Source organism: Pristis pectinata, chromosome 14, assembly GCF_009764475.1.
Source record: "Pristis pectinata isolate sPriPec2 chromosome 14, sPriPec2.1.pri, whole genome shotgun sequence".
Taxonomy (NCBI): Eukaryota; Metazoa; Chordata; class Chondrichthyes; order Rhinopristiformes; family Pristidae; genus Pristis; species Pristis pectinata.
The window spans coordinates 28,312,103-28,336,529 of record NC_067418.1 but is presented as its reverse complement, the minus strand read 5'-3'; the positions used below and the strand labels follow the sequence as shown (position 1 = coordinate 28,336,529).

At 40.9% G+C, this 24,427-nt stretch overlaps 1 protein-coding gene across 1 annotated transcript in view; it reads right to left on the bottom strand.

Annotated features, from left to right (window-relative positions):
- The window catches only part of stk33 (serine/threonine kinase 33), a 216,199-nt gene extending 192,534 nt beyond the window's left edge, over positions 1–23,665 (bottom strand). The window contains exon 1 of the mRNA XM_052029681.1: positions 23,575–23,665. The gene's annotated coding sequence lies outside the window, so the exon portion shown is untranslated. The remainder of the gene's footprint in view (positions 1–23,574) is intronic.
- Between the last annotated feature and the right edge of the window lie 762 nt (positions 23,666–24,427).

Here is a 24,427-nt window from a genome sequence, read left to right as displayed (position 1 = left end):
TCAGCACTTACTTTCATAAACTCATTTATTTTTTTCCTTCCCTTGTCCGGTCTCTTTATTCCAACACCCATTGCAACCTTAATATTTTCCTGGCTCAATTTCCTCTTTATCATGGAAATCTAATCCTTCAGTACCTCCAACCAGGGCAGCCCTCCTGACTCTTCAAATGGAGGCCCAACCACATCCTTTCCACTATCACCAAATTCCATCCAGCTGAACTTGTTCTAATATTGACCAACATATTTCTTTGACTCAATTTGCTTCCCCAAAATAAAACATATTGATTTGGGAAACAAAAGCTATTCTTGGCTCTTTGTTTATTCTTTAATTCTAAAATGGTTCACTCCCTCATCCCTATTTTCAGTCCATTCCTAGCTCATGCCTCAAAATGGAAAATCAACTGTTTCAAATTTGCACCCTTTCAATATCTTCCAATAAGTTCATCCAAGACTCTTTAATACTTCTTTGCTTGATTTTTAGAGAATGGCTATGAAACAACATCCATTGTGAGCTCATTCACTCCCACAGTTATCTTTATTACTTCTCATTCTACTTCCTGCAAGGACCCTATTCCATTCTCCCAGTTTACCCTCAGTATCTGCTCCGATAAACCCACCATGCTTCTGATAAGTCTTCATTGTTCTTCAACCATCTAATCTCCTGGTTGAGAAACAAGGGACTGCAGATACTGGAATCTAGATGAAAAACACAATGATGCTGGAGGAACTCAGCAGGACAGGCACAGCTGAGACAGACCTGGCCCACTGAGTTCCTCCAGCATCATCCTGTTTTTCATCTTAATCTCCTGGTTGCATGCCCCTCAATCACATTCATTCCATTTCATTCCTTACGTCCTCAATTTCTTCCTTTCCTGTCAGAAACATACTAGAGTTGCTTTATCCTCACTTTCCAAACCACCAACCTCAAGATTCAATGGACCACACTACGTTACTTTCACCATTTGCACTAAACACCGCTGACCTCCACTGCCATAGTGAGCCCAACCTCTAGAAGAAGGCACTTTGCAACCTTCAGGAAAAAACACTAAATGTTTCAAGTAAACTGCTTTCTCATTGTTTCCTATTATCATGCTTATCTCTCTTTCTCACTATATTTTTTTTTAATTTCTTGCTAATGACCGGTCCTCATGGTCCTTAGCACCTGATCTGTCCTAAACTATCTCCATAAGGTCTTTAGTCTTACATGTCATTCCTCCCCCCCCCCCCCCCACCCCCGCCTTCCCCCAGCCCTGCTTTGAAAACTGTAAATCTTCCACCCTTCCCCAAGTTCTGATGAAGGGTTGTTGACCCAAAACAATGACTGGTGTTTCCTACCACAGATCCTGCTCAACTGGTTGAGCTCTTCCAACATTTCAGTTTTTGTTTCAGACTTCAGCATTTGCTCTTTTATTTGTTTTCTATTACTATAAAAGCAGAATTCCATTTATTCTGCCAGTTAGATGCAAAGCACCCAAAAGAGCAGGGGGATTCTTCCAGGTACAGGCAGTCTCCAGGTTATGCAAGGGTTTCATTCCTGAGAACTGACCATTAGCCTATTTCACCTTTTTCTATATTAACCCATATTGTATCACTCTACATACACTTGCTAGAACTCTTTCCATTCATTGAAAAATTTAACACTACCATAATTAAACTAATGGTATACGACATTCTGTCATTAATGAATATCATGAAACATTATTATTAGCTTGAAAAATGATTTAAAAATATATGGGAGAATTTGCATAATGTTGATTTCTGTAAGTCAAGTCATTCATAACCCATGGAGCTCCTGTATCTTGTAAAGTACTTTGCCCTCACCAACATTTAGAAAAAATTTGATCAAATTATTACCACATTGCAGTTTGGGGGAGCTTGTATGCAAACTGACTATGACTTCCTGCTTTATATCAAAGGGCATACTGATTATTAGACAGGGTTCCCAGAAACACTGCAATGTGGAAGATCAGAAATCAGGTGGAGATCCGATGTTGTTGCAGAGGGATGTCTGGAGTAAGTAGCATGTCCCCGTCATTTGAATGGGGTTATTGATCTTGATTGAAAAGTTATGTGCAGATGTTTAAGTATTGGACACACTTAAAAGCAGTTTAACGGCCTTTAACAACAACAAGCTATCAAAAGGCCATCAGGGCAGTCTAGGAGCAGGAGCTCCAGACCTGCCACAAGGAGGGTGCGAGTAGAAAACTGCAGGGTGTGACTACAAACAGTGTGCCAAACAATTCATGTCCATCACTTCCCCTTCTAAACATACACAAGATGATTCTGTGTATGAATAAACCTGTAAAAGATGCTTTTTCCCTTTATAAAAATATGAAACAGATTAGAACATGAAATGGAGGAAAATAAATGAGTAAAAGTTCTAACTTATTAAAAAGCTAAACACGATCAAGCCTCCTGTTTACATCGATGTACTGATTTCTAGTTTTCATATTTCTGGCACACACAGTGCTAATTTTCCCTCCGTTATTAACTTATAAGGTTTTATCCCATAATGCACCAATTGAGTAGTTAAAACTCTTATCATTCTAGTCTCTGACACTCACGTTCTCAACCATTAGACACCATTCAACAGACCCGATTAACATTTTATACTTCACTAAATCAGCAGTGAACATATTTAATGGTTAGATGAGATTTGTGACACACAGGCAAATGTTTTAAAAACTTTACCTTTTTACCGACTAGGTAAGGGAAGGGAGGATAGTAGAGATACAAGTTTCAGAAACTTGGAGAGCAGATGGAAAAAGGAACTTTTGCAACTGTTCAACTTCATTTCCTCATGCATTTCTATGTTCATTTTACCAAAAAACTAGTGCAGTTTGACTTTATTTCAGTTGTCCCAAGAGTTCACTTTCTCCTTCTAATGGGGAACTATATACAAGAAGCCTGTAACCATGTTACAAAACGTTTATATCATCCTCCATCAGAAGGGAAAGCACCAGGTTTTAAAGCTAATCTAGATGCTGCTGGATACATTGTTAAACATTGGTGCTGATGTGCTAATGACTATGATCTTTCTTGCCAACCAGTTCAAGATTTCTAATGCTCTGTCAGTAAAGATACAACATAGCTACAAGATCTATCAACAAAGCAAGTGGCACAGATAGTGTCCCTGGCCCTGTCCTTAGATCCTGTGCCAATCAGCTGGCGGGGGTATTTCCAGACATTTTTAACCTATCCCTGCTTCAATCTGAGGTTCCCACCTGCTTTAAGATGACCACTATCATCCCAGTACACAAGGAAAACAAGGTAACGTGCCTTAATGACTACTGCCCGGTGGCTCTGACACCCCCTATCATGAAGTGCTTTGAGAAGCTGGTCATGGCACGCATCAACTCCAGCCTCCCAGACAACCTCGACCCACTGTAATTCACCTATCGCTGAAACAGGTCTACAACGGTCACCATCTCCCTGGCCCTACACTTATCTCTTGAGCATCTGGACAGTTGAGACACCTATTGTTTATTGACTATAGCTCCACCTCAAATACAATAATTCCAAGCAAACTCATCTCCAGACTCCTAAACCTGGGACTCAACACCTCCCTTTGCAACTGGATCCTTGACTTCCTGACCAACAGACCACAATCAGTAGGATAAGCAACAACGCCTCCGCCACGATTATTCTCAACACTGGTGCTCCACAAGGCTGCGTCCTCAGCCCCCTACTCTACTCCCTATATATTTATAACTGTGTGGCCAGATTCTGCTCTAACTTCATCTACAAGTCTGCAGATGACACCACAGCAATGGGCTGTACCTCAAATAATGATGAGTCAGAGTACAGGAAGGAGATAGAGAGCCCAGTGACATGGTGTCATGACGCCAACCTTTCCCTCAATGTCAGCAAAACAAAAGAGCTGGTCACTGACTTCAGGAAGTGGGGGGGTGGGGGGGGGGGGGGGGGGGGGTGCACATGCCGCTGTTTACATCAACAGTGCTGAGGTCAATAGGGTTGAGAGCTTCATTCCTAGGACTGAACATCACCAATAGCCTGCCCTGGTCCAACCATGTAAGTATCACAGCCAAGAAAGCTCACCAGCACCTCTATTTCCTCAGAAATTTGGCATGTCCCCTTTTAATCTCACCAATTTTTATGGATGCACCAAAGAAAGCATCCCATCCAGATGCATCACGGCATGGTATGGCAACTGCTCTGCCCGTGACCGCAAGAAACTGCAAAGAGCCGTGGACACAGTTCAGCACGTCGCAGAAACCAGCTTTCCCCCCACAGACTCTGTCTACACTTCTCGCTGCCTCAGTAAAACAGCCAACATAATCAAAGACCCCACCCACGCTGTACGTTTTCTCCCCCTCCCTCTCATCAGGCAGAAGATACAAAAGCCTGAAAGCACGTACTACCAGGCAGAAGGACAGCTTCTATCCTGCTGTTCAGACTATTGAACAGTCCCCTAATTTGGTAAAATGGAATCTCGGCCTGACAATCTATCTTGTTATGACCTTGTACCTTACGTCTACCTGCACTGCACCTTCACTGTAGCTATAACACTTTACTCTGCACTGTTATTGTTTTACCTTGTACTACCTTAATGCACTGTTGTAATGAATTGATCTGAATGAACAATGTGCAAGACAAGTTTTTCACTGTACCTCAGTATATGCGACAATAATAAACCATTTTACCAAGAAAGTCCTCTTATAACTTCATCTTGAACTGCCACGTTCATGCGTTTCCATCCATTCGCTGTCAGCCATTGTGCAGACCCCACTTCCCAAAAGTGGAAGTTACCTTTACAGACAACCAAAATTTATATCTCTTGATTGTGCAAAAACTACTGCAGACAGCTCACTTATTTAATGACGATGAGGACCAATGACCTGTTTTACTTACCTGTTCTGCCAATGGATTGAGTGAAGGCTATCTTGCACAATGCAGGTTTGTGTATCTGCAAATAAGCCTAAACCAATTTCTTCTCGCTACCACTTCCTCAGTATTTTCTACTGTTGGAAAACATTATGTAACACCTTTATCTTTTAAAGGAGCTACATAACTTTGAATTGCTATCATTGTTGAAATCTGCCTTTATCACCTATAGTTTATCTGAAAACCACACCTTTCAGATAAAGTCAACAATAGGGCCAATTATACAAGTGGCTGCTGTAGTAATCCAAGCCTTGAAAGCTTTTATGTCAAGGCACCTTGGAAGATGTATGCCAAATTACTTAATTCACAATCCACTGGTGTGTGAAGTGGGTGACATGCTTTGTTCACAGGCAAGCGCTTTCATCACTTTCTTCATGGAATACAGCCAGCAGCATGAGATAGCATTTTTTCCCCTAAAGTGCAAAGCCGTTCAAATGGCAAAAAAAACGATGGTACAGACCCCATTCCCAAGGCCATAACCAAGCAACCATGTTGTAGGGGTTATATGCTTGCTAAGAGCAAATAAGCAGCCTTGTCACATTCCTGGACATTTGACAATTCCTAATTTGGAAAAGATCCACAAATCTATGGTTAATGGTGACAATTTCAAGAAAAATATTGTTTATCGTAAAAGCCAATGTGCAGGATGCCTGTATACTAAATTACCACGTATCCATTGTTTTTAAATATTCTTTTATCATGACAGTTGTACATTTTGGGAAGTGGGGACCACACAATGGCTGATGGCAAGTGGATAGAAACCCAAGAGCATGAAAGACCAAGATGAAACTCAGTAGCACCAGCTCCAGAAAGACTAAAGCCATCCTATCTCAGAATAGCAGCACACTTATGACTTATGACTTAAGACCTCTGACCAACTACATTTGTTAGCTCCACAAAGTCATCTGGCAAAGTTTCCCCTGGCTGTCAAAGGAAACAGCAATCTGCAGCTGAACACAAGGCCCAAAGCTGTCAAGGTCCTCCACCATCACTATCTCAAGTGTCATGAATGAATGACACTTTGAAGATTCATGCTGCAGGGCAACCTTTTCATTGGAGGACCAGCACAGGTAAAGTGAGCACCGATACTCACAAGTGAATTGCACTGGGGTAAATTTTCAATATTGGAAAGAAAATTGTTATATCTGCAATAATATAAATGCTATTTTTTATTTTTGCACTAATGTGGGTCTTCATAATCTTAGATAAGCAAAAGGAGGCTTGCATAAGATAGCAATGTTGGAGAGAAGGAATTCAGAAGACAGGAGGAATGAGATTCAGACAATGAGGTTGTTGGCATTCACAGAGGATTTCTTCAAGAGAATAGCATCAATTTGTTGTCCAATTACTCTGAAAGATGACTTTAGTTTCCTTATCATTCCCTTACAAGCTTCCCTCTTCACCGTACACCTGCACTTCTAATACTAATGACTATACTCACTTGGAGCAATCTTCAAAATAACTCATTCTTCAGGCAAAATACATATGAATGATGATTCTAATTTACTTAACTGAATCTGGTCCATCATTTTGAATAACATGTTCTTGCTGCAAAGTTCCAAAATGAAAGGGCTTTTTAGAAAAGTAGCTACCTCAAATAAACTACTTAACAATACACCTCTGGCATAATACAAATACATAGAGAACCAAATGTAAAGCACAATTTGTGGTCAATTAGCCTATTTCAGTCACAGCACTTTACATCAGCTTTAGTTCACTGGGTAGATATTGAAAAAATAAGTTTGGAATATCTCTTTCCGAACACTACGTAATTGCACCTGGAAATTTATCCCTGAAGGGACCTAATCACTAGTTTACCCAGTGTTATCACTGAAAGAAATAATTTGAAGCAAAACTATTTCATACATCACTGCAGCTACTTCACATCAAAAAAACATTTTAGTTAAACTTTATAAACACTAGTTGATTGCCTATAGTTTTGTAAACATGATAAAAAGATAAAATGCAGATCTTAGGCAAAGGAAAGTTAGAGAATTGCAGTTTCATCTAGATGGGATAATGACTGCACACTGTGCAGTGAACAACTCATTAATGGGTAAAGTGACAGCAAATCAGTGGAAGGTACTCAAAAAGGAATTTAATGCAGGTCTACTTCCCAAACAGAAAACAGTCAGGGCTGACTTAAATGGTAAGAGACAAGAAAGAAAAAAGCATCCACAACTGAAATGCTAATGGGAGAAATACAAAGAGCAAAAAACAGACAGCAAGAATTACACAAATGCAGTACAAAAGCAACTTTGAAAAATTATCAAAATCAATATGAGAAAACAATGATAATTGTATTGGAAACCCTTACAAAACTGGTAAGTGACATTGTAAATGAAAATTGGAAATGGTGAGCATGTTGAATAATCATATAAGTATTTGCAGCAGAAGATATCTATACCTTGCTTTGCATCCAAGGAGAGCAGTTTTCTTCTCCTCCTCCTTGGGGATCAAGGAAGACTTACTTCCACTCTGGTTTTGTGGGTTTTGAAGTGGCTATTGAAGCCAATGTGGGATCACTGGACCCTTCCACAGTTTGGGGCAGCTGTTTGCTGACAGGATGGACAGGTGGTTTGTGAGCTAGGGAAATCCTTCCACTGCTGTGCACTCCCAATGCATGACCAAGGTTCTCAATACCATCTAGAATGCTCCTTCTCCATTTTGAGAAGTCATGGGTCAGAGATTCCCAAGAGTAGGTGGAGAGGTTGCATTCCTTCAAAGAGACTTTGAACATATTCTTGAATCTCATCCTTGGTCTGGCTGGTAATACCTTCCCTTGACAGAGCTTGAAACAGAGCATGTTTTGGAAGCCCATTGTCAGGCATGCAAATGACATGGCCTGGCCACCACAACTGACTGAGTGTAAGCAGGGTCACAATGCTGAGGACACTGGCCTGGAAGAGGACAACGACATTGGTTGGCTCATCCTCTCGTGAATTTGCAAAGACAATGCCTTGAAGTGCCTTCTGAACATAGCCCTGGTCTCAAAAGCTCAAAGGAGGGCAGGGAATCACTGCAGTACATTGGACCACAAGTTTTGTGCTATTTCTGAAGCCTTCAAATACCCTTTTCCTCAACTGACCAAAGGCCATCCTGGCACATTGAAGATGGTGGTAAATGTCATCACTGATGTCTTCAACAAGAGATGGCTCCACATTTTCCATAGGCTCATCATGAATCTTTATTTCCATATGGCAGTGTGGCACATAACAAAGGACCTCCATCAATCTGCTCTTGCTATGTAGATGTTAACTACAAGGCCCATTCTCTCATATACTTCAGTGAGTGTGTTCACAATGGCTTGGGAGTCAGCCTCTGAGCATGCACAAAACACAAGAAACTACAGCTCAACTACATAGTACCTTGGCTCAGGAGTAAAGTTGCCATAGATTGAACACTTTGCCATTAGTTCTGAAGTTTAGCTCTAGTCTTGTAGTTGGAGATGAGATGCAGCATTATGGCAAGAAAAAAATCAAGTAGTTTTGGGGCAGCCTTGCTTGACACCAATCTTCACTGAAAATTGATGTGTTGTAAACCCATTGGTTCATATCATGTCTTGTATGCCATTATGGAGCAAGTATAGGACACGTTTCTGTGGCAGCTGAATGTGTTCCATTGTCGTCTCAAATAAATGAGCTTTAAACTTTGTAGGAGGCCTAAAAAGGCTGTATATAATAGCTGGTGCTGCTTCCTACATTTTTCTTGGAAGTGTTGTGCAATGAAGATCATATTCACTGCACCTCTGTATGGATGGAATCTATTGTGATTCAAAAAGCAACTCTTCAGCCACTGGAGAAGACAATTCAGAAATACCCCATCAATGATTTTCCCAGTGGTAGCAGAGAGCAGGGGGACCCCTTCGTAGCTACCACAGTCAGCCATCTCCTTTCTTGAATACAGTCACAACTAAAGCATCTGAGGTACCCTGGAATATCCTCCTCTCACCTGGTATGGGCAATGAAGCTGTGAACTTGTGACTGAAGTTCTTAACTGCTGAGTTTTAGGAGTACATCTACCTCCACTTCTTGATGGTCAGGATATTGAATCGAGGGCAGGGACATATCAAAATTCACACAATGATAAAAATAATGACAATAAAAAGTGAATATCCAAAACCAAATCATTTCCAATCCAGGTGTTTAAGTAGATGAGTAAAGTGCACACATCCTAACCATAATCCTCCAATATTCCCTTGATTCAGATAATGTTATTTTGCATTGAAAAATTCTGCATGCCACTCCACTATTTAAGAAAAGTAAAGCTGCTGGAGGACCTACCCTTATAATTTTTTCCTAAAATAATGGAATAGTTAGCTTGCAGTTTCATAGAAGGGTGCTGGATAGTTGCAGTGCCCACACCAGCAGGTTCAAGATTTCAGTAACTGTGAATTGCAGTATGCAACTACATACCGTCTTGTGGTCAGGTGCTGGTTCACCACTGGACTCAGTGTTCCATAACATACTGAGGTAAGAGGCAAGATACACTTGGTATCTGGCCTCTTAGTGTTATGTCTGCATGAGGTCAACAACCTTCACCTAAAAACATATATTTATAGTTAATTTTCATTTGTTGAATGTGGAAGAAAATGAAAATGTGTTAGTTTTTTGGTTTAAAGAAATTAATGGCAATGTATTAATCAACTGTTTTCAAATGTCTGATAGCACTCCTAACAGCTTAGACTCCATTCACAGTCCAATGTGTAGTTTTTGGTCAAGCAAAGTTAACTGGTAGTAATAATTTGATCAGATCACAGAAGGATGAATCAGCATCATTTTAATTTCATGTATATTCTACTTTATTCTAAATGAATCTGTGTACAATTATATTTGGGTACCCAAATTTGCATGGCATACTTGTCCTTTCCTACTGCTGCTAAGTGTTATCATACCAACAATGACAGGAGGATGCAATTACATTGTGCCAGGTTCACACTGTTTTCATTTGCTAGAGATTTCCATGGAGTCTGCAAATGCTCTGCATAATAGCGCTGAATTTGGCTTTTTGTACACACATTTAAATGTGGAAAATTTAAAGCTGCTGCCAGAAATACACAATCCCCTTCTACAAGGTGTGCTGTCCTGGCCAACTGACCTACCAAAATCAAAGCAATGGTGTGAACTTTGAGTGCTTCATTATTTTCCCATTAAAGACAGCAGTAAAAGCTTAGGCAAGGACATTCTGAAGCAGGTGAATATTTTGTAATGCAATTAGGTGGTTTGGCAGTAATTGTCATTTTACTAAAAACGTAGTAATTTTTGCAGGTACGGACATGCATTCCTTCTGGTTAATTTGTATAGTGATACCTTTAAAAAGGAAATAACATTTAATTTTTTTCTCTAATCCCTCCAAATCTTAGCTACTTCTGCATATAATTGACTGAAGAATCTTGCCTGCTCACAGATGCAATCCTGAATCAGACATCAAATTAGAGCAAGACTTAATACAAAAGCACAAGATATTTTGATGGATGGCGGAAGCACAGGGAATACTATTCACCCCTGACAGGGAGGCTTATAATGGCACAGATAAAAGGAAACATACATATATTATATAAATATATTTTAAATTATTGCGAAGCATTTTGGAAAACACCTCATGCCATGAGCAATCTAATTTAGAAAATAAATTTCCAGCAGTAAATGTCAACAGATACATTGATCAAAGTTTCATCAAAACCATTGAGATACATCCAAGATGATAATTCTTGAAGAGTAGCTTTTTATAATGAATTTTCCTCAAAGCCAACATAGCTTTAAAAAAAAGTTTTTTAAAAAACAGAAAATGATAGAAATACTCAGCAGGTCAGGCCACATCTACAGGAAAAGAAACAAGATTAACTTTTCCAGTTAAAGACCCTCCATCAGAACTGGGCAGGAGACAAAAGAAGCTGCAGGGAAGATGGGGGAGGAGTGGCTCTGATAGGATAAAACCAGGTGACCATGGGAATAAACTGTAAACAAGGTTATCTGGTCAATAAGTGAACAGCCATTTGAGAATGAGAACATCGACAAACGAATGTGGGAGTTCCAAAGTGCAGAGCAGGAAGACGTGCCTGGAAGGTCATACTGCCAGAAGAACAAATAAGAAAAAATGTGGGGGGGTTGTTGTGGACACAAAGAACAAAGCTATAGCCAATATCACAGATGGTTGATTCAGACAATAAGTTGTAGAATTCAAAATTAAGACCAGAGGCTGCAACGGGCCCAGACGGAAGATGAGGCGCCTTTTTTTCCCTCAAACTTGCATTGGGCCTTATTGTAACAGAACAGGAGACCATAGACTGATCGGTCAGAGGGGGAGGGGCAGGTAAAGGAAAGCTCAGGGACACTCCTGCGGACTGAATGCAGGTGCTCCACAAAGCAATTACCCAATCTGCATTTGGTTTATCCAATGCTGAGGAGACCACATCGTAATCTCCAATCACAGTACACTAGATTGGAAGTAGTGCAAGTGGATCACTGCTTCACCTGGAAAGACTGATTGGGGCCCTGGATGGTGGGAAGGGAAGAAATAAAAGGATAAGTGTTGCATCGACTGTGGTTGCAAAGGCAAGTGCCATAAGAAGTGGGGCTGGTTGATGAGAAGAGAAGAATGGATCAGGGAGGTGTGAAGGAAGCAGTCCCTGAAAATGCTGAAAGGGAAAGAGAGAAGACATGCCTGGTGATGAAACATCTTTGAAGGAGGTGTAAACTGCAGTGAATTATTTGTTGAATGCCAAATTTTAGATCTACAGTTTTTTTGATTTTAACTTACTGTATTTCCACCCATTCTACTTTTCATTTACATGAGTATACATCAGAAATTTAAATGTGGTATAAAAGTATATGTGGAAAACATAAAGGTAAACTACAGCAAATGCTGGAAATCTGAAAATGCTGGAAGTACTCAGCAGGTCCAGCAGCATTTATGGAGAGAGAAACAGTATTAATGCTTCAAGTTAATGAACTCCTGGTGACATCCTGACCTGCTGAGTTATTTCCACCATCTGCTGTTTTTAATTACATCTTAAAAATGTTTCAGGTTCAACAACAAATAATAGTTATTGATATGGGATGGTTGTATAACCCTTGTATCCTTGCTTTAATGAATGCCAACCTATTTCTGCATGCCCAAACTCAATTTGTGATCATCTTTTGAAAAGCCTGCTGTTAACACAAGGCAGAGTAAATAAAGTGACAGCTAATATAGAGACACATACATTTCCTAAAAACGCTATCATTGCATCCAACGTAACAACTGTTCACAAAATCATTCCCAAGCTATTTTAACATTTAATTACCTATAAAGTCAGTTTTAATACAGTGGCATCTATACATTAGGAGTTCAAGAAAAGTTAATATAGCATGGAATTATGTTACTGAACAAATGGAAATGCATTTCTAATAATGAATGTTGGTTGTGGCACTATCCCTTGGTGCACATTTTGTTTTCAAACTACTTGTTATCTTGTTGCAGGAAGAGAAACGTCTTACACAATATCTGTTCAGGTGTGATAACTCAGCTGGCATTGTTCAGATGGTTTTCCATTACAAAAGCAGTCAAAGGTGGTGGTAAATCCCTCTCCATTTGATATATGCTTTTAGAGATTCCAGGTTACTGGAAATAACAGACAAAAGTATTGAATGAAATGAATGAACGAAATGAAATCCAAGCCCGTTATTCAACTGGCATTAATATTGAAGCAAAATAACAAGTAAAAGCTTTCTGCTGTAGCTTATGAGATATATGCAACTGAATACTCTCATATATTGACGGCAGATAGCAGAAAAACTGCAAAAATCCCATTCATACGTTTTCCACATTCACTTCAGAAGTTGGCAAATCAAGCACATTTTTTTCCTTGTTTCTCTGCTATCAGAACTGAGCAAATACTCAAGAAACTACTACCAATAGCAGATATATGAAATGAATCTAACAGGATTAAGTTTTAAGCAAAATTATTCAGTATACTGAATGTAACAACATTACATTCATATTATTATAAAATCAAATACAATTTGATAGCAGAGGACGATGATCACACCATTTTGTAAAAGCCAGGCATCCACAAAGACAATATTTTGCATACACATAATAACCCATAAATCAGAAAAAGCAAAGCAAACTCAAGTAAGACCAATTCACAAGCAAAATATCAGATGTAATGCCTTAATTTCTTCAGAACATTAAGAAATGTTTTGTCACTTTTAACATTACTTAAACTTGAGAGTACTAACCTGTGTGTTTGGGCTTTTGTTTAATAGAAACAAAATCAAGAACATTATTTACAGCAAATGCAATATTGTCAATAACTACTTTATTTAACAAAAACTATCCAACCAAATGCTATGCTCATTTACAACACAAGAATAGAGCCAATGATGTGCAAGTTAAAATGGCCCAGAATTTGCTCATCTTGCCCAAAGTTCTACATAGAACAGTGGCACTCTCACCATTGGCACTAGCAAATTTGGGCATCTAGAATCCCTAGCCTTTTTCTGGCTGTGCTCTGCAGCTGGACACTATATAGTGCAAAAGCTTGCTGTGGTTCCCCAACCTTCATGCTGAGTGATCTGCTCTTGCATCATGTGGCAAGTTAGATCTCATGCAGGATTCATGAGCCCAATCGGTTGAATTGGAGTTGTAGTCCTGTAGGGTGGAAGAGGGAATATGGGTGACATGTTTACTTATGTTATGTTTTGTTTAACATTTTCATTAATTTACATGATGGCAACTGATTGTTAGGCACCCTGTTACGGACTCAGTGAAAGTCCCCTTAAGATAGAGAGTGTGTGTGTATGTGTGTGTGGGGCGTGCTTACGTCAATAGAAGATAAAGGACGTAATGACGTTGTTGAAGAAGTCAGAAGAAGAAGAAAGAGAGAGAGAGAAGGGAGAGAGACACCAGCCTGCTTGTTTTCTCTATCGATGGATGAGAAACAATAACTGTGTTTGCCACTGAAATCCATGTATGGAAGTTGGAAGTAATCCGGTGGAGTTCACTTTGTTGCTGACCTGTAGAAGGAAACAGGTATTTGTGTGTGGACGACCACGGTTCGGATGCTTTTCGGGGTGAGGAAGTCACTACCGAGTAAACACTGAAGTGTCGTTTGGGTTCCATCGTGGAACATTTGGATTTCGTATGTACTCTCTCTATGTTTTTCTACATCTACACTTATCTTCAGACAACGGTGGTTGTTGAAGAAGCCCTTGCTCATGTTTCACCTTATGGCTTGCGGAACTGAACTTTAAGAACCATTCAGGAACTGGGAGTTTTGGACTTTGTCACACACACACACACGACGAGTTTAGTTTTGGGGTTAACGTTCGAGGTTTAACATTTTTGAATTCTAACATACTAACATTTTTACTTTTATTTTACATATTATCAATAGTAGTGATTAATAAAATAGTTTTTAACACTGAATCATGCTCAGTGTGTTTCTTTTGTTGCTGGTTCGTGACAACCCTTAGCAAAGTAAAAACTTTAATTACATTTTTAGTAGTTTTAAAATGTCTTTTTAATGTTAGGCAACCACAGAACAGCCAACTTTTTGATCACAACATGGGGAATGTGGCATTTAATCACTTAATTTTATTTATCAGCATTTGCTTGAGCAAATCTGTATGCACAGTTTCACAGCACCATGTGCTGATTAGAGTTCTGCATACTTACAAACATTTTTATATAAGAACGTGTAATATAGCTTCTTAGTTACACAAGTTCTATATGATAATGTTTGCCTTCAGCTGCCTATCACTCCACTTCATTCCAAGCATACTGTAGTGTGTGTGTGTGTGTGTGTGTGTGTGTGTGTGTGTGTGTGTGTGTGTGTGTGTGTGTGTGCGCGCGCACGCACACGCGCATGTTGGGGGGGGGCAGAGTGGAGGAATGAGAAAGCAAAAGGTAACAAGAGGCAACATATAATAAATGGTAGAATTTTAAAGTGTGTGGATCAACAAGAGAAACCAGGAGGGGGTCAGATGCACTAACATTTTGTACACTTTTGAAAGAAAATGCATTTGCATATTTCCTTCACAAATAAAGGGATGTAGTCAAAACCAAATAAATCATGCCAGGAGAACCTCAGACTGCTGGTTAGGTTTCAGCTACAGTACTGTGTCCAATCCTTGGCACCAGACTTTAAGGAGGATAATAATGGCCTTGAAGAGTATGCAGAGTAGAATTATTGGAACATTACCCAAGATAAGGAATCTTAGTCGCCAACCTTACTGGTCATTATAGGATGTCAGAAGTCAGAGTCATTCTCCAAGAACTAACTTATAGTAGAGAATATTAAGAGGAGGTTTCATCAGTTTATTAAAATTCATTATTTTAAAAATGAGTTGAAACTGCTTTAGAAGAGGGTTGCCATTCCAACAATACAGATTAGAATAAATTGCAAAAGAATTAAAGGAAAGATGAGGCAACATTTTTTAGCAGCACTTTATGATCTGGAATCCACATCTGAAGGTTATTATATACAAATGGAGGAACAATCTGAAGGTCTTTGGCCAATGAACAGGAAGTGGGACTAATTAAGTAGCTATTTCAATGAGACAGTTAATGGGCCAAATGGCCTTATCCTGAGATGTATAATTCTATGATGTATACCTTACTGTGACAATCAGAAGGACAGCATATAGCTGTGCAAAGCTAAAGCTTCATTTGCATGATTCAGCATCTGACTCACTTCATCCATGGATGAACCGGGAGATCCACTCCCTACTGAAGGAGAGGTCTGCTGCACACAAATCTGGTGATCCTGATCTGTACAAGAGAGCAAGGTATGACCTTTGAAAAGCTATCAGGGATGCCAAGAGACAATACCAACTCAAAATAGAGTCCCTGACCAGCCACCAGTTATGGCAGGGCTTACATGCCGTAACAGGCTACAAGACTGATGAACTTAACGCATTCTATGCACATTTTGAACAAAAGAGAAGTGGATTGTCACCATCCACCCTGACAGCCACCAACGCAGCTGAACCTGTGATCACAGTGGAGGACGCAAGATCAGTCTTCTGGAGAGTTAACACAAGGAAAGCACCTGGCCCAGGTGGTGTCCCGGGCCGCATGCTCAGATCTTGTGCTGATCAGCTGGAAGAAGTATTTGCGGACATCTTCAACCTCTCCCTGCTTCAATCTCAGGTTCCCTCCTGTTTTAAGACCACTATCATCCCAGTACCAAAGAAAAGCAAGGTAACGTGCCTCAATGACTACCGACCAGTGGCTCTGACATCCACCATCATGAAGTGCTTTGAGAGGTTGGTCATGGCACGCATCAACTCCAGCCTACCAGACAACCTGGACCCATTGCAATTCACCTACTGGCGAAACAGGTCTACAGCGGATGCCATCTCCCAGGCCCTACACTCAGCTCTGGAGCCTCTGGACCGTAAAGACACATACTTTAGACTTCAATACAATAATTCCAAGCAATCTTGTCACCAAATTCCGAGACCTAGGACTCAACACCTCTCTCTGTAGCTGGATCCTTGACTTTCTAACAAACAGACCGATAGGCAGCAATACCTCCAGCACGATTATTCTCAACACTGGTGCCCCACAAGGCTGCATCCTCAGCCCTCTACTCTACTCCCTATATGCTCATGACTGTGTGGCCAGATTCTGCTCTAACTCCATCTACAAGTTTGCAGATGATACCACCGTTGTAGGCCATATCTCAAACGACGATGAGTCAGAGTACAGGAAGGAAATAGGGAGCTTAGTGGAATGGTGTCATGACAACGACCTTTCCCTCAATGTCAACAAAACTAAAGAGCTGGTCATTGACTTCAGGAAAGGGGGCGGTGTACATGCTACTGTCTACATCAATGGTGCTGAGGTCAAGAGGGTTGAGAGCTTCAACTTCCTGGGAGTGAACATCACCAACAGCCTGTCCTGGTCAAATCACGTAGATGCTACGGCCAAGAAAGCTCACCAGTGCCTCTATTTCCTCAGGAGGCTAAAGAAATTTGGTTTGTCCCCTTTGACTCTCTCCAACTTTTACCGATGCACCATAGAAAGCATCCTATCTGGATGTATCACGGCTTGGTACAGCAACTGCTCTGCCCAAGACCGCAAGAAGCTGCAGAGAGTTGTGGATACAGCCCAGTGCATCACGGACACCAGCCTCCCCTCCTGGACTGTCTTTACCTCTCGTTGTCTTGGTGTAGCAGCCAGCATAATCAAAGACCCCACCCACCTGGAACATTCTCTCTTCTCTCCTCTTCCATCGGGTAGAAGATACAGGAGCCTGAGGGCACGTACCACCAGACTTAAGGACAGCTTCTACCCCACTGTGATAAGACTATTGAACGGTTCCCTTATACGATGAGATGGACTATGACCTCATGATCTACCTTGTTGTAACCTTGCACCTTATTGCACTGCACTCTCTGTAGCTGTGACACTTCACTCTGTACTGTTATTGTTTTTACCTGTACTACATCAATGTACTCCGTACTAACTAAATGTAACTGCACTGTGTAATGAATTGACCTGTACGATCAGTTTGTAAGACAAGCTTTTCACTGTACCTCGGTACAAGTGACAATAATAAACCAAAACCAATACCAGTGAACAGCCTAGTAACTCCTAGTCTGTATATAGAAAGAATATTTAACTCACGTTCTTCTCCTGTCAAATAATGCACTCTCACCATGAGTGCTTGGATCACAAACGCTGTTTCAGTGTCATTCTAGTCATACGAGGTCACTAACTAGCAAATACACATTAAATGGTACAGGGAGTTTGACCATCAGTAGTCCTCTTTGAAAGCTCTCTGCTCACAATGAATCATTGATCAGTCAATTTTTGCAAGGGCAGGGAACCAATTATTTATCCGACGGCAGGGATCTACTTGTGATTTTAAAGATCTTAAAAAAAGAGCTCCAATAGACATACATATCCAGCTGTTTCTCCAGATTTAACTGTAGTATTCTGCCGCTGAAGTTACCAGTGGAAGTGGAACAGCTTGCAGGATGCTCAATTTATTATCCCATTTAGTATCATCTAGTTTGTGTACCAGGTTCACCACAGATTTAAACCATTCTGATGAGCAATCTAGTCATTTAGATGTTACGTTTCTGTAGCATTTCTTGGAATATGCAACACAATTAGATTTCACGTTAACAGAAGCTGCTCAGGAGGAAACACAGTATGAATGCCTTCCCCGTACCCAGCTCAAATACATCAACCTTACTGGTCCATTATGGGATGCCTGAAGTCAAAGAGTCATTTGCCTGTAACAAACTGGAACCAATTTGCACAGCCTTAATTTCTCAAGCCTTTAAGCAGTTAGCATAATGCTTTACAGTGCCAGTGACCCGGGTTCAATTCCGGCCACTGTCTGTAAGGAGGTTGTACGTTCTCCCCTTGTCTGCATGGGTTTCCTCCAGGTGCTCTGGCTTCCTCCCACATTCCAAAGATGTACGGGTTAGGAAGTTGTGGGCATGCTATGTTGGTGCCAAATGCGTGGCGACACTTGCGAGCTGCCTCCCAGAACACTATGCAAAAGATGCATTTCACTGTGTGTTTCGATGTACACGTGACTAATAAAGATATCTTATATATAGTGTAAGTGCACAGAGACATTGAAACCGATAACTTATCAGAAGACACATAATAGGTCTATGATTTGACCTGTAGTGTAGTGTGTCAATAATCCTGAATCACGTCTATATTAGGAAACAAGAAGTTGCTACATGCTGTAAAAATTGTGTATTAAAAGCATCTCAGGTGTAGTATTATCAATAAAAATATACTTGCTGCCATGAGGAACTTAGAGAAAGTGGATTTTAAAAAGTTTTCATTTATGTTACAAGTCCATGCCTTCTTTCTGTTGGGTGAGAAGATATCTTAGTACTGAAAGCAACACGAAGATATCTTCTCACCTGTCTTCCCCCCTCACTATTGTGGCCCTCATCTGTCAAAGGCACAACATACATTATTCCCAATAAAAAAAAGTTCACTTCTCACATGCTTCCTGTCTCAAACAGACTCATGAAATTAACAAAAAACACAATTATACAACAGTTCAGAACTTGCCATCTGAATAAACAAACAATCCTTAAATAAATTATTCAATAACAAAATATAACAGAAAGAAAACTAGAAAACGCACATTTGGTTTGCACAAAGCCTTAAGTGTTACAAAATTCTTCAGACTTTGAGAAACTTCATTGTTCCTAGAAACAAAAGTAATGATTTTCGTAATTTTTCATTCTTTGAAAATTACAAGAATGATCTGCTGTATTTAAATATCGCAACAATCTCAAAAAAGTAATGTGGTTATTCCCAAGACTACTCAATAATAAGAATACTTGATAAATAGTTATTTGTCTGTTATCACATCCTTTCATTTACCCTCCGTAAGTGTATGCTTGTGACAACTCTACAGCCTCTAAGTGGCAATTTTTGGACAGCGTGTTTCAGCAAATTACAGAACTATTGCAAGGAACAGAGCCATAAGTTGGTATCCAGCAGATGTGAAATCTTCCCGTCCCCAACACATCCTAATATTATTTGGTTAGTTATTAATTAACTTTAGCCAGGTATCAAACCTAAAATGCATGGAGCTACAGAAAATCTTTACTGTTAGGCCCTTTTACAACATTATTACTGCATTAGCATTTCATTAGCTACCATTTCTCAAAAATCCACATTACAGCCAATATACTTAGCAGCAACTTCCTTAAAGCATTCCCAATGCCCAAATACAAGGCCCAATCTTCCTGTCAACTACATCTAGCAAGTTTGTGAAGAATTTACTACATTAAAATTTACTTTATAAATTCAAGTTGTTTCTGCTGCCATTTTATTGAATCAGGAACTGGCGACATTTAATCCAAACAATGACCTCAATGCAAAGCACAACCAATAAGCCATTCTTGCCAAGATACACTGCAAATAATTGGAACAAACTTTTATTGATAATCTTTATAAAAGTGCAGTGTCATGATTCATTAAAATCCCATTATGATGATCTATATGCTCATTACAGTTGGATGGCTTGATATGTTAACTGAATCAATGATTACTCACTTATATCACTGGATCTCTAATAATTGTACAATCTGACATTGTATCTATAACGAAGAAACCTTACTATTTACATTATCTATTAAAACAAAAAGGAAACCTTGAGAAAACTCAATCCTGTCATTCAAAAGGAATGAGAAGCCCACCTGCTTTTGCATATGACAACCACTTTTTTTGACCAACTTAACAAGAGCTATAATAAGCCTTCCATTCTTAGAAAACATAAATATTGGTTCATGATTAATTGCTATTTTTGCTGGATCCTATTGATCCCTGAAGTGATGATCATTGCTTTTGTGAACAGTCATCAAAATACAAACAATTTTCATAAACTTAAGCAACACCAGGTTGGAGTACAAATGACTAAGGAACTTGGCCAGAGGTACTTGGGAAATATTTTACATAGTGGTTGAGAGGAGCCAATATTTGTGTCAGGTCACTGAGGTAAATGGAAAATGCCAAATTGCTTTGAATCGAACTGATGCTGGGGCACAGGCTAAAATTCTTGCAGTTAGGACTGTGACACAAGAGATTCTGCCAATGTTGGAATCCGGAGCAATGCACACAAAAAATGCTGGAGGAACTCAGCAGGTCAGGCAGCATCTATGGAGAGAAATAAACAGTCGACATTTCGGGTCGAGACCCTTCATCACGACTGGAAAGGAAGAGGACAGAAGCCAGTATAAAAAGGTCGGGGGAGGGTGAGGGAAAGAAAGAGGAACACACAGAGGCAGGTATAGATGAGTTCAGGTGATAGGCGAGCCCAGGTGAGAGGGGAAGGTAGGTAGGTGGGTGGGTGGGGGAAGGGGGAGATGCAAGAAGCTGAGAGATGATAGGTAGAAGAGGCAAATAGCTGAAGGAGGAGGTATCCGGTAGGAGAGCACCATGGAATAAAGGGAAGGAGGTGGGGAATAGATGGGTAGGTCATGAGGGGAGGGGGGGAGGGGGGGAAGGGGGGAGGGGGGGAGGGGGGGAAGGGGGGAGGGGGGGAGGGGGGGAGGGGGGGAGGGGGGGAGGGGGGGAGGGGGGGGAGGGGGGGAAGGGGGGGAAGGGGGGGAAGGGGGGAAGGGGATACTGAAGTCTTTGGAGTGGAACTTGCATCCACAGACATCCTACCAATTGTGCCACTAATATTATGAATATAGAAAGGTAAATATATGGAATAGGTTTCTAGTAGGAGAGTGAAGGAGGTTTTTAAGGAATTACTGGATGGTGCAATGGGGCATTGAGAACTGTAAAGATGAACTAAGGTTACTGATTAACCTTTTCAATGTTTTTTCTTATCTGCTCACATTAGAAACACAAATTTCATTTGGAAGAAAACTTAGAAGAGAAGAGATACTAAAAAGGATGCAGGAAATGACATAAGTAAATAGTTCCAATATAGAGGCAGCACTGCTGGTCAGAAAGTACATGAATGATCACCTTGTACACTGACATACCTGCAGTTATTCATTATTATATGAAGATAAAACGTACAAAGTCAAGAAATCCACAACCCAGATCATCAAGCATTTCTCAATGAGAGGCAATTTAAAAGAGGGCGAAGGATGAGAAAATGAACACAAAGCCTACACAAGCTAAATGGTTCTTAATTATATCATAAGAATAAATTATATAAGATCTCCTTTCCTTGATGATTTGCTTCTGCAGATAACTTAAGATGGCAATGGCAGATTAAAATTGTAATATAACAAACCATGTACCACAGAATGAATTTACATTGAATGGCTTGTGGGCATATGCTGACTAGATTCATCAAATTACTTTGAATAGGCTAGATGTTGATCAGAAATAAATTAAGTGGTAAATAAACAGTACACACTTGTACAAAAATGATGATAGAACTGTGAAAAAATTACTAGGATACAGAAAATAAAAATGTTGCACTGGCTGCAGAGAAACAGAAACAATAATGAGTCCGATGACAATTATTGCAAGTGTTTTGGGAACATCACTTTCATTTGCTGAATGTGGAAAAGTATAAATGCATTTTCAAATGAATTATGCAGACTAATTCCATTAATTTATCATCTAAAAAAAGGAAACTAAGAATCCAAGTCAACATTAAACTACAATGATATGTTAAATATAAGGATAAGGCTTGTGAATGTCAATAAAAATTGTATACATCATGTATACTTAATCCCAGCCACCATCTTCATGCCTAATTCTCATAATTGAGAAAATGTAATGTGGAATTATTGTGATAAGTAAATCTGATCAACTAGGCCATCATATCCTTCCTAAGTAGAATCTGCTAAGTGTACTCTAACCAGAGTTCAAAAATGACAGTGAAATATCTTTCACCCTTTTGTATTCCTGTCCCATTAACATAAATTTTGTGCAATCTTGTACTGGGTCCACCACCTTTCAATGAGTTCTATATTTGTTCATGAATCTTTGCTTCTTCATGAGTCCATAGCTTTTCACATTTCAAAAAGATTCATTAATCTTGTTTATACTTAAAATGAATAAACTCACACCCACACACGTTTCACTACAATTTTGGCCACCAATTTAGGCCTTATTATTCCAATCTACATTCTATGGTGTCATCAGCAAACTAGATATACAACTCTCTATATCTTCATTTAAGGTTTTACAAATATTCTGGATCAATTTCAGGATCACATTTCCAATGTAAGTACATATGCATTACTCTAACTCTCCATTTCCAAATTAATTCATGAAAAGACAAATCACAGAAAAAAATTCAAATATGCATGTTAAGTCTGAGGCTAATATTTCAGGGTGGGGAGGGGTGAAGGAACTGTACTATTCACCTCAATGCCGCTCCTCTATTCTCTCTCCCTCCAGCTTCTGTTCTTCTCCTCCCTACACTTGCCAGTGTCCACTCCCCCATCCCTCTATTCTCTCTTCCTCCGCTCCCTCACTCCCTTCTGCCAGTGTCCACTCCTCTCCCCCTTGCCAGTGCCTGTTCTCCCTTCCTCCCCCATCCCTCCATTCCCTCCTTCCACCAGTCCATTCGCCTTCTCTGTCCCCTCTCCTCCATTCCTTCTCCCTCCATTCCCTCTGCCCCCTCCCCTCCATCCCTTCCCTCCGTTCCTTCTCCCCCCACCCATCCCTTCTCCCCCCACCCCTAAGTTCCTTCTCCCCCCACTCTCCACTCCTCCATTCCTTCCCCCACTCCCCACCCCCCCGTCCCTTCTCACCCCACCCCTCCGTCCCTTCTCACCCCACCCCTAAGTTCCTTCTCCCCCCACTCTCCACTCCTCCATTCCTTCCCCCACTCCCCACTCCCCCCCCGTCCCTTCTCACCCAGCTCCCTCTCCTTCTCTCCCTCCATCCCTCCCCCTCTCCCTCTGGCGCCCACCATCCTCCCCCTACCCTTGTTCCTTCTCCAACCACTCCCCACCCCTCCGTTCCTTCTCCGTCCCTCCCCCCTCTCCCTCTGGTGCCCACTCTCCTCCCCCACCCCTCCGTTTCTCCCCCCGTTCCCTCTCCCCCCCCCCTCCGGCGCCCACTCTCCCCCTCCTCCCCCCACGCCGCTGCCATGGTAACGGAGCTCGCTCCCTAACGGCCCGGTGGGGGAACCGCTCGCCCCTCACTCCAGGACACCAACGACGGAGCGGGGAGTCGGGAGGCGCCGCTGCCCGGACCAAGACCGGGTACTCACGGTGATGTTGTGCCTTCGAACCGCCGCCGGCACCACTCGGCTCCCTCGCCGTCCCCGGGACACTTGCGGGAGAAACTTTCACCACGGAGCCACCGACTCTACGGCACGTCCCGAGGCTCAAGCCGCTTCCTCAGCGGAGCGAAGCCAACTCGCAACTCGAAACAACACCTGTCACTCAAACTCCCGGTCGCCGGACAGGGGTGAGGGATGGCCAGTGCACTCAAGATAGCTGAGCAAAAGACATTTAAATCTTACAGTTTTTCTTCACGTCTGCCTCCGCCTTTATCTGTAGGTTATCAACATTTACAGAATATTAGATGTAAGATTTAGAAGGCTAGAAATTGGATTCATTGGCAATTGGTTTTTGTGCGTGAAAATCGCGTACAAATCACCTGAGAGCATCGGACGATTTTCCAGTGTCATTTCCAAAGCTCATAGCATCACACATTGAATAAGACACATTCCCCCCTCATCAGTTTAAATTGGAAGTTTTGGTTGTAAACTATGATCTTTGCTGAACAAAACAAAAATAAAAGAAACATAAACAGATCGCCTATGAGATATCGATAAAGGGTCACTATTCCGACATTTTTGTCTTGGACACAACATCTGTCTCATCACTAGTTGCAATCTTTTGATACTAACCACATCAGAGTTACTTGCTGACATTCCTGCCTCAAAACAGCACGCCGCATCCAGAGACTCAAGGCATGGGCCTATGAGGGACAGAAAATTTATTGGAGGTAACCCCTTTTTTGGGCATTTTCATGGATTTTTTGGGGATGACCTGATTGGCCTTTGTGAGGAACAGTCTGACCACACCAAAACTGTGTGAAATACAAATCCAGGATAA